Below are 10504 nucleotides of genomic sequence, written 5' to 3' on the forward strand. Positions count from 1 at the left end.
GCCTGCCTGGGAGAAACGCCCCGGGAGGCCGGCAGGAACCCGGGATCGGAAGGGATGTGGAGGGGCCCCGGGTCGGAGGAGATGGCTTTGGCTGTGTTTGGTTTTGTTTCTTCTTCCCAAGATCCCGGGTGTGAAAGGGGCCAGAGGTGAAGTCCTGGGCTGGAAAGCCTCACGATTCAGCCCCGCAGCCCCAGGCCCTGAGTGTGGAGGAGGGCGGAGCGGGTCGGCGAAGGGCGCGGCTGCCGTTTTCCTGATGGGCTGGAGGGGCAGTGGCGCTTTCCGGACGAAGAGGACCGGAAGGGTCCCCGAGACCTCCGCTGGGAGCCACGCACCCACCCAAGGATACGGCTCCAGGAGGCGACGGAGGAGGGCGGCTGCTTGCCCTGGCCCGAGCTGTGCGTCCCCCGCCTTGGCCACAGCAGTGGACATTCCCAGAAGAACAAGCGCCCGAGAGCACTGAGAAATTTTCCCCCGAGAAAACTTGACCCTCGTCCTGGCAGCAGGACACCTCGGGAAGAAAGCCACCCAGCGGCCACCTGGGCGAGACCGGCTGCCCGAGCAGGCGCGCGGGGCCTCTGGCCGCTGGCCCCGGGCTGCCAGCCCCCACCCGGACTCCCAGCCGTGCCAGGAGAGCAGCGTGGAGACGCACGCCGGGGCCCTCGGCAGGCTCTTGGGGCTCCCGGAGGCGGCGGCTAGCGTCTACGGCCATACCACCCTGAACGCGCCCGATCTCGTCTGATCTCGGAAGCTAAGCAGGGTCGGGCCTGGTTAGTACTTGGATGGGAGACCGCCTGGGAATACCGGGTGCTGTAGGCTTTTGCTCCTCCCTCCCTCGCTGCTCCTTTTGTCTTCGGGGACTTCGCCACCACCCCCCCCACCACCACCACCACCCCCAGCACCACCACCACCACCACCACCACAACGACCCACCGTGACCACGACCCCGACCCCGTCCGGGCCACCCGCCAGACCCACGCACACCGAATCCTCACAGCTACGTCCCCGAATCCTCTCCCCTCCCCACACTCTCCTGGGGCGCGCGCCCGCGACACGGGTCAGCAGCGAGGTTGGTCCCAGGCCACGTTGGGGACCGCTCCCCAACTGCCCTCCAGGCGGGCGGGGAGGGACGTGCGGAAGCCATGAGAAAGTGGGTCCTGCACCCCAGCGGGCCCCACAGCGGGACGCGCCACACCTGGGCTCGCCACAAGGTGGTGCACTGGGTCCAGGGCAAGACGCCAGGGGACAGAGAAGCAGGGAGCCTCAGTCGGGTGCTGCTCCACGTCGCGCTCCGTCGCTCAACCCAAGACAGGGCAGCCAGCGCGCGACCTCTACGTGGGATCCCGCCTCCCACGGCAGAGCCTGCGGTCACAGGGACAGAGGGCGCAGGCCGCCAGAGCTCCGGATGCCAGCGGCAGCTCCCCGTCCCGCTCAAAGGGAGGGAGGGCCGCCGCTGGCGCCCAGTCGCCTGTGCCACCCTCCGGGTCTCAAAGCACTCCTCAGTCAGCTCAAGGACCGGGGCCACCTGGCCTTCGGGGTCACATGGGCTTGGGCACGACGGAAGGGACCGCTTGCCCCCGTGGAACAGACATTCTCCCCGTGGACAACCTCAGGTGCCGGGACCCTCTGCTCCGCCTTGGAAAACCCACCTTCTGCAATGTATGCCCAACGCAATCAGGCCGAGCAGATTGACCCCCTCGGCCCGGCCCCAGTGTGTGATGGGGCTCTGTGCGTGAGGGCTTGCTCTTCCCCACCTACACCAGGCACGGCATCTAACACACACACACACACACACACACACCACGCAGAGACACCCAGACCACGCACGCACGCACGGGGACGCACCCTCCTCTCCCCCACCCCACACACGAGCAGCCGAAGGACAAGAGGGTATGGCTGGGGCCTGAGCGGGAACAAGCGAAGCCTTGGTTTGCGGCCCCTCGGCCAACTGCATCAGGATTTTTGTCTGGGCTCGGAGGCCAGAGGATCTCTGCCATTTGCTAGCAGGGCCAGGGATGGCAGGAGGGTGGGTACGGGGCTCAGCCAGGGCCAGTTCTGCTGGCACGATCCTGTAGCACGTGGCCGCGTAGCACGGGGCCGGGTCTGAAGGAGGCCAAGCAGGGGCACAAGACCCAGCAGCGGCACAGGGAAGAGGCCCAGGGCACCCAGGAGCAGACGAGACCCGGGAGTCGTGCGTGCTTGGCGTGGCCGCGGGCCCCGTGACGCCCGAGGACTCGAGTGCTCAGCCCCGTGTAGTGGCCGCGAAGGCCTGCCTGGGAGAAACGCCCCGGGAGGCCGGCAGGAACCCGGGATCGGAAGGGATGTGGAGGGGCCCCGGGTCGGAGGAGATGGCTTTGGCTGTGTTTGGTTTTGTTTCTTCTTCCCAAGATCCCGGGTGTGAAAGGGGCCAGAGGTGAAGTCCTGGGCTGGAAAGCCTCACGATTCAGCCCCGCAGCCCCAGGCCCTGAGTGTGGAGGAGGGCGGAGCGGGTCGGCGAAGGGCGCGGCTGCCGTTTTCCTGATGGGCTGGAGGGGCAGTGGCGCTTTCCGGACGAAGAGGACCGGAAGGGTCCCCGAGACCTCCGCTGGGAGCCACGCACCCACCCAAGGATACGGCTCCAGGAGGCGACGGAGGAGGGCGGCTGCTTGCCCTGGCCCGAGCTGTGCGTCCCCCGCCTTGGCCACAGCAGTGGACATTCCCAGAAGAACAAGCGCCCGAGAGCACTGAGAAATTTTCCCCCGAGAAAACTTGACCCTCGTCCTGGCAGCAGGACACCTCGGGAAGAAAGCCACCCAGCGGCCACCTGGGCGAGACCGGCTGCCCGAGCAGGCGCGCGGGGCCTCTGGCCGCTGGCCCCGGGCTGCCAGCCCCCACCCGGACTCCCAGCCGTGCCAGGAGAGCAGCGTGGAGACGCACGCCGGGGCCCTCGGCAGGCTCTTGGGGCTCCCGGAGGCGGCGGCTAGCGTCTACGGCCATACCACCCTGAACGCGCCCGATCTCGTCTGATCTCGGAAGCTAAGCAGGGTCGGGCCTGGTTAGTACTTGGATGGGAGACCGCCTGGGAATACCGGGTGCTGTAGGCTTTTGCTCCTCCCTCCCTCGCTGCTCCTTTTGTCTTCGGGGACTTCGCCACCACCCCCCCCACCACCACCACCACCCCCAGCACCACCACCACCACCACCACCACAACGACCCACCGTGACCACGACCCCGACCCCGTCCGGGCCACCCGCCAGACCCACGCACACCGAATCCTCACAGCTACGTCCCCGAATCCTCTCCCCTCCCCACACTTTCCTGGGGCGCGCGCCCGCGACACGGGTCACCAGCGAGGTTGGTCCCAGGCCACGTTGGGGACCGCTCCCCAACTGCCCTCCAGGCGGGCGGGGAGGGACGTGCGGAAGCCATGAGAAAGTGGGTCCTGCACCCCAGCGGGCCCCACAGCGGGACGCGCCACACCTGGGCTCGCCACAAGGTGGTGCACTGGGTCCAGGGCAAGACGCCAGGGGACAGAGAAGCAGGGAGCCTCAGTCGGGTGCTGCTCCACGTCGCGCTCCGTCGCTCAACCCAAGACAGGGCAGCCAGCGCGCGTCCTCTACGTGGGATCCCGCCTCCCACGGCAGAGCCTGCGGTCACAGGGACAGAGGGCGCAGGCCGCCAGAGCTCCGGATGCCAGCGGCAGCTCCCCGTCCCGCTCAAAGGGAGGGAGGGCCGCCGCTGGCGCCCAGTCGCCTGTGCCACCCTCCGGGTCTCAAAGCACTCCTCAGTCAGCTCAAGGACCGGGGCCACCTGGCCTTCGGGGTCACATGGGCTTGGGCACGACGGAAGGGACCGCTTGCCCCCGTGGAACAGACATTCTCCCCGTGGACAACCTCAGGTGCCGGGACCCTCTTCTCCGCCTTGGAAAACCCACCTTCTGCAATGTATGCCCAACGCAATCAGGCCGAGCAGATTGACCCCCTCGGCCCGGCCCCAGTGTGTGATGGGGCTCTGTGCGTGAGGGCTTGCTCTTCCCCACCTACACCAGGCACGGCATCTAACACACACACACACACACACACACACACCACGCAGAGACACCCAGACCACGCACGCACGCACGGGGACGCACCCTCCTCTCCCCCACCCCACACACGAGCAGCCGAAGGACAAGAGGGTATGGCTGGGGCCTGAGCGGGAACAAGCGAAGCCTTGGTTTGCGGCCCCTCGGCCAACTGCATCAGGATTTTTGTCTGGGCTCGGAGGCCAGAGGATCTCTGCCATTTGCTAGCAGGGCCAGGGATGGCAGGAGGGTGGGTACGGGGCTCAGCCAGGGCCAGTTCTGCTGGCACGATCCTGTAGCACGTGGCCGCGTAGCACGGGGCCGGGTCTGAAGGAGGCCAAGCAGGGGCACAAGACCCAGCAGCGGCACAGGGAAGAGGCCCAGGGCACCCAGGAGCAGACGAGACCCGGGAGTCGTGCGTGCTTGGCGTGGCCGCGGGCCCCGTGACGCCCGAGGACTCGAGTGCTCAGCCCCGTGTAGTGGCCGCGAAGGCCTGCCTGGGAGAAACGCCCCGGGAGGCTGGCAGGAACCCGGGATCGGAAGGGATGTGGAGGGGCCCCGGGTCGGAGGAGATGGCTTTGGCTGTGTTTGGTTTTGTTTCTTCTTCCCAAGATCCCGGGTGTGAAAGGGGCCAGAGGTGAAGTCCTGGGCTGGAAAGCCTCACGATTCAGCCCCGCAGCCCCAGGCCCTGAGTGTGGAGGAGGGCGGAGCGGGTCGGCGAAGGGCGCGGCTGCCGTTTTCCTGATGGGCTGGAGGGGCAGTGGCGCTTTCCGGACGAAGAGGACCGGAAGGGTCCCCGAGACCTCCGCTGGGAGCCACGCACCCACCCAAGGATACGGCTCCAGGAGGCGACGGAGGAGGGCGGCTGCTTGCCCTGGCCCGAGCTGTGCGTCCCCCGCCTTGGCCACAGCAGTGGACATTCCCAGAAGAACAAGCGCCCGAGAGCACTGAGAAATTTTCCCCCGAGAAAACTTGACCCTCGTCCTGGCAGCAGGACACCTCGGGAAGAAAGCCACCCAGCGGCCACCTGGGCGAGACCGGCTGCCCGAGCAGGCGCGCGGGGCCTCTGGCCGCTGGCCCCGGGCTGCCAGCCCCCACCCGGACTCCCAGCCGTGCCAGGAGAGCAGCGTGGAGACGCACGCCGGGGCCCTCGGCAGGCTCTTGGGGCTCCCGGAGGCGGCGGCTAGCGTCTACGGCCATACCACCCTGAACGCGCCCGATCTCCTCTGATCTCGGAAGCTAAGCAGGGTCGGGCCTGGTTAGTACTTGGATGGGAGACCGCCTGGGAATACCGGGTGCTGTAGGCTTTTGCTCCTCCCTCCCTCGCTGCTCCTTTTGTCTTCGGGGACTTCGCCACCACCCCCCCCCCACCACCACCACCCCCAGCACCACCACCACCACCACCACCACAACGACCCACCGTGACCACGACCCCGACCCCGTCCGGGCCACCCGCCAGACCCACGCACACCGAATCCTCACAGCTACGTCCCCGAATCCTCTCCCCTCCCCACACTCTCCTGGGGCGCGCGCCCGCGACACGGGTCACCAGCGAGGTTGGTCCCAGGCCACGTTGGGGACCGCTCCCCAACTGCCCTCCAGGCGGGCGGGGAGGGACGTGCGGAAGCCATGAGAAAGTGGGTCCTGCACCCCAGCGGGCCCCACAGCGGGACGCGCCACACCTGGGCTCGCCACAAGGTGGTGCACTGGGTCCAGGGCAAGACGCCAGGGGACAGAGAAGCAGGGAGCCTCAGTCGGGTGCTGCTCCACGTCGCGCTCCGTCGCTCAACCCAAGACAGGGCAGCCAGCGCGCGACCTCTACGTGGGATCCCGCCTCCCACGGCAGAGCCTGCGGTCACAGGGACAGAGGGCGCAGGCCGCCAGAGCTCCGGATGCCAGCGGCAGCTCCCCGTCCCGCTCAAAGGGAGGGAGGGCCGCCGCTGGCGCCCAGTCGCCTGTGCCACCCTCCGGGTCTCAAAGCACTCCTCAGTCAGCTCAAGGACCGGGGCCACCTGGCCTTCGGGGTCACATGGGCTTGGGCACGACGGAAGGGACCGCTTGCCCCCGTGGAACAGACATTCTCCCCGTGGACAACCTCAGGTGCCGGGACCCTCTGCTCCGCCTTGGAAAACCCACCTTCTGCAATGTATGCCCAACGCAATCAGGCCGAGCAGATTGACCCCCTCGGCCCGGCCCCAGTGTGTGATGGGGCTCTGTGCGTGAGGGCTTGCTCTTCCCCACCTACACCAGGCACGGCATCTAACACACACACACACACACACACACACCACGCAGAGACACCCAGACCACGCACGCACGCACGGGGACGCACCCTCCTCTCCCCCACCCCACACACGAGCAGCCGAAGGACAAGAGGGTATGGCTGGGGCCTGAGCGGGAACAAGCGAAGCCTTGGTTTGCGGCCCCTCGGCCAACTGCATCAGGATTTTTGTCTGGGCTCGGAGGCCAGAGGATCTCTGCCATTTGCTAGCAGGGCCAGGGATGGCAGGAGGGTGGGTACGGGGCTCAGCCAGGGCCAGTTCTGCTGGCACGATCCTGTAGCACGTGGCCGCGTAGCACGGGGCCGGGTCTGAAGGAGGCCAAGCAGGGGCACAAGACCCAGCAGCGGCACAGGGAAGAGGCCCAGGGCACCCAGGAGCAGACGAGACCCGGGAGTCGTGCGTGCTTGGCGTGGCCGCGGGCCCCGTGACGCCCGAGGACTCGAGTGCTCAGCCCCGTGTAGTGGCCGCGAAGGCCTGCCTGGGAGAAACGCCCCGGGAGGCCGGCAGGAACCCGGGATCGGAAGGGATGTGGAGGGGCCCCGGGTCGGAGGAGATGGCTTTGGCTGTGTTTGGTTTTGTTTCTTCTTCCCAAGATCCCGGGTGTGAAAGGGGCCAGAGGTGAAGTCCTGGGCTGGAAAGCCTCACGATTCAGCCCCGCAGCCCCAGGCCCTGAGTGTGGAGGAGGGCGGAGCGGGTCGGCGAAGGGCGCGGCTGCCGTTTTCCTGATGGGCTGGAGGGGCAGTGGCGCTTTCCGGACGAAGAGGACCGGAAGGGTCCCCGAGACCTCCGCTGGGAGCCACGCACCCACCCAAGGATACGGCTCCAGGAGGCGACGGAGGAGGGCGGCTGCTTGCCCTGGCCCGAGCTGTGCGTCCCCCGCCTTGGCCACAGCAGTGGACATTCCCAGAAGAACAAGCGCCCGAGAGCACTGAGAAATTTTCCCCCGAGAAAACTTGACCCTCGTCCTGGCAGCAGGACACCTCGGGAAGAAAGCCACCCAGCGGCCACCTGGGCGAGACCGGCTGCCCGAGCAGGCGCGCGGGGCCTCTGGCCGCTGGCCCCGGGCTGCCAGCCCCCACCCGGACTCCCAGCCGTGCCAGGAGAGCAGCGTGGAGACGCACGCCGGGGCCCTCGGCAGGCTCTTGGGGCTCCCGGAGGCGGCGGCTAGCGTCTACGGCCATACCACCCTGAACGCGCCCGATCTCGTCTGATCTCGGAAGCTAAGCAGGGTCGGGCCTGGTTAGTACTTGGATGGGAGACCGCCTGGGAATACCGGGTGCTGTAGGCTTTTGCTCCTCCCTCCCTCGCTGCTCCTTTTGTCTTCGGGGACTTCGCCACCACCCCCCCCACCACCACCACCACCCCCAGCACCACCACCACCACCACCACCACAACGACCCACCGTGACCACGACCCCGACCCCGTCCGGGCCACCCGCCAGACCCACGCACACCGAATCCTCACAGCTACGTCCCCGAATCCTCTCCCCTCCCCACACTCTCCTGGGGCGCGCGCCCGCGACACGGGTCAGCAGCGAGGTTGGTCCCAGGCCACGTTGGGGACCGCTCCCCAACTGCCCTCCAGGCGGGCGGGGAGGGACGTGCGGAAGCCATGAGAAAGTGGGTCCTGCACCCCAGCGGGCCCCACAGCGGGACGCGCCACACCTGGGCTCGCCACAAGGTGGTGCACTGGGTCCAGGGCAAGACGCCAGGGGACAGAGAAGCAGGGAGCCTCAGTCGGGTGCTGCTCCACGTCGCGCTCCGTCGCTCAACCCAAGACAGGGCAGCCAGCGCGCGACCTCTACGTGGGATCCCGCCTCCCACGGCAGAGCCTGCGGTCACAGGGACAGAGGGCGCAGGCCGCCAGAGCTCCGGATGCCAGCGGCAGCTCCCCGTCCCGCTCAAAGGGAGGGAGGGCCGCCGCTGGCGCCCAGTCGCCTGTGCCACCCTCCGGGTCTCAAAGCACTCCTCAGTCAGCTCAAGGACCGGGGCCACCTGGCCTTCGGGGTCACATGGGCTTGGGCACGACGGAAGGGACCGCTTGCCCCCGTGGAACAGACATTCTCCCCGTGGACAACCTCAGGTGCCGGGACCCTCTGCTCCGCCTTGGAAAACCCACCTTCTGCAATGTATGCCCAACGCAATCAGGCCGAGCAGATTGACCCCCTCGGCCCGGCCCCAGTGTGTGATGGGGCTCTGTGCGTGAGGGCTTGCTCTTCCCCACCTACACCAGGCACGGCATCTAACACACACACACACACACACACACACCACGCAGAGACACCCAGACCACGCACGCACGCACGGGGACGCACCCTCCTCTCCCCCACCCCACACACGAGCAGCCGAAGGACAAGAGGGTATGGCTGGGGCCTGAGCGGGAACAAGCGAAGCCTTGGTTTGCGGCCCCTCGGCCAACTGCATCAGGATTTTTGTCTGGGCTCGGAGGCCAGAGGATCTCTGCCATTTGCTAGCAGGGCCAGGGATGGCAGGAGGGTGGGTACGGGGCTCAGCCAGGGCCAGTTCTGCTGGCACGATCCTGTAGCACGTGGCCGCGTAGCACGGGGCCGGGTCTGAAGGAGGCCAAGCAGGGGCACAAGACCCAGCAGCGGCACAGGGAAGAGGCCCAGGGCACCCAGGAGCAGACGAGACCCGGGAGTCGTGCGTGCTTGGCGTGGCCGCGGGCCCCGTGACGCCCGAGGACTCGAGTGCTCAGCCCCGTGTAGTGGCCGCGAAGGCCTGCCTGGGAGAAACGCCCCGGGAGGCCGGCAGGAACCCGGGATCGGAAGGGATGTGGAGGGGCCCCGGGTCGGAGGAGATGGCTTTGGCTGTGTTTGGTTTTGTTTCTTCTTCCCAAGATCCCGGGTGTGAAAGGGGCCAGAGGTGAAGTCCTGGGCTGGAAAGCCTCACGATTCAGCCCCGCAGCCCCAGGCCCTGAGTGTGGAGGAGGGCGGAGCGGGTCGGCGAAGGGCGCGGCTGCCGTTTTCCTGATGGGCTGGAGGGGCAGTGGCGCTTTCCGGACGAAGAGGACCGGAAGGGTCCCCGAGACCTCCGCTGGGAGCCACGCACCCACCCAAGGATACGGCTCCAGGAGGCGACGGAGGAGGGCGGCTGCTTGCCCTGGCCCGAGCTGTGCGTCCCCCGCCTTGGCCACAGCAGTGGACATTCCCAGAAGAACAAGCGCCCGAGAGCACTGAGAAATTTTCCCCCGAGAAAACTTGACCCTCGTCCTGGCAGCAGGACACCTCGGGAAGAAAGCCACCCAGCGGCCACCTGGGCGAGACCGGCTGCCCGAGCAGGCGCGCGGGGCCTCTGGCCGCTGGCCCCGGGCTGCCAGCCCCCACCCGGACTCCCAGCCGTGCCAGGACAGCAGCGTGGAGACGCACGCCGGGGCCCTCGGCAGGCTCTTGGGGCTCCCGGAGGCGGCGGCTAGCGTCTACGGCCATACCACCCTGAACGCGCCCGATCTCGTCTGATCTCGGAAGCTAAGCAGGGTCGGGCCTGGTTAGTACTTGGATGGGAGACCGCCTGGGAATACCGGGTGCTGTAGGCTTTTGCTCCTCCCTCCCTCGCTGCTCCTTTTGTCTTCGGGGACTTCGCCACCACCCCCCCCACCACCACCACCACCCCCAGCACCACCACCACCACCACCACCACCACAACGACCCACCGTGACCACGACCCCGACCCCGTCCGGGCCACCCGCCAGACCCACGCACACCGAATCCTCACAGCTACGTCCCCGAATCCTCTCCCCTCCCCACACTCTCCTGGGGCGCGCGCCCGCGACACGGGTCAGCAGCGAGGTTGGTCCCAGGCCACGTTGGGGACCGCTCCCCAACTGCCCTCCAGGCGGGCGGGGAGGGACGTGCGGAAGCCATGAGAAAGTGGGTCCTGCACCCCAGCGGGCCCCACAGCGGGACGCGCCACACCTGGGCTCGCCACAAGGTGGTGCACTGGGTCCAGGGCAAGACGCCAGGGGACAGAGAAGCAGGGAGCCTCAGTCGGGTGCTGCTCCACGTCGCGCTCCGTCGCTCAACCCAAGACAGGGCAGCCAGCGCGCGACCTCTACGTGGGATCCCGCCTCCCACGGCAGAGCCTGCGGTCACAGGGACAGAGGGCGCAGGCCGCCAGAGCTCCGGATGCCAGCGGCAGCTCCCCGTCCCGCTCAAAGGGAGGGAGGG

General features: G+C 68.0%; 5 non-coding genes across 5 annotated transcripts; all 5 read left to right on the top strand.

Annotated features, from left to right (window-relative positions):
- Positions 1–697: 697 nt before the first annotated feature.
- Positions 698–816, top strand: LOC141420451 (5S ribosomal RNA). Its single transcript, XR_012444991.1, has one exon. It is a non-coding gene; the product is annotated as a 5S ribosomal RNA (ribosomal RNA).
- Positions 817–2961: 2145 nt separating this feature from the next.
- Positions 2962–3080, top strand: LOC141420452 (5S ribosomal RNA). Its single transcript, XR_012444992.1, has one exon. It is a non-coding gene; the product is annotated as a 5S ribosomal RNA (ribosomal RNA).
- Positions 3081–5227: 2147 nt separating this feature from the next.
- Positions 5228–5346, top strand: LOC141420474 (5S ribosomal RNA). The gene has a single exon (XR_012445014.1). It is a non-coding gene; the product is annotated as a 5S ribosomal RNA (ribosomal RNA).
- A 2144-nt stretch (positions 5347–7490) lies between these two features.
- Positions 7491–7609, top strand: LOC141420453 (5S ribosomal RNA). Its single transcript, XR_012444993.1, has one exon. It is a non-coding gene; the product is annotated as a 5S ribosomal RNA (ribosomal RNA).
- A 2145-nt stretch (positions 7610–9754) lies between these two features.
- LOC141420454 (5S ribosomal RNA) lies at positions 9755–9873 on the top strand. The gene has a single exon (XR_012444994.1). It is a non-coding gene; the product is annotated as a 5S ribosomal RNA (ribosomal RNA).
- The last annotated feature ends 631 nt before the right edge of the window (positions 9874–10504 follow it).

Source organism: Castor canadensis, unplaced genomic scaffold (genome assembly GCF_047511655.1).
Source record: "Castor canadensis unplaced genomic scaffold, mCasCan1.hap1v2 HAP1_SCAFFOLD_228, whole genome shotgun sequence".
In the NCBI taxonomy this organism is placed as follows: Eukaryota; Metazoa; Chordata; class Mammalia; order Rodentia; family Castoridae; genus Castor; species Castor canadensis.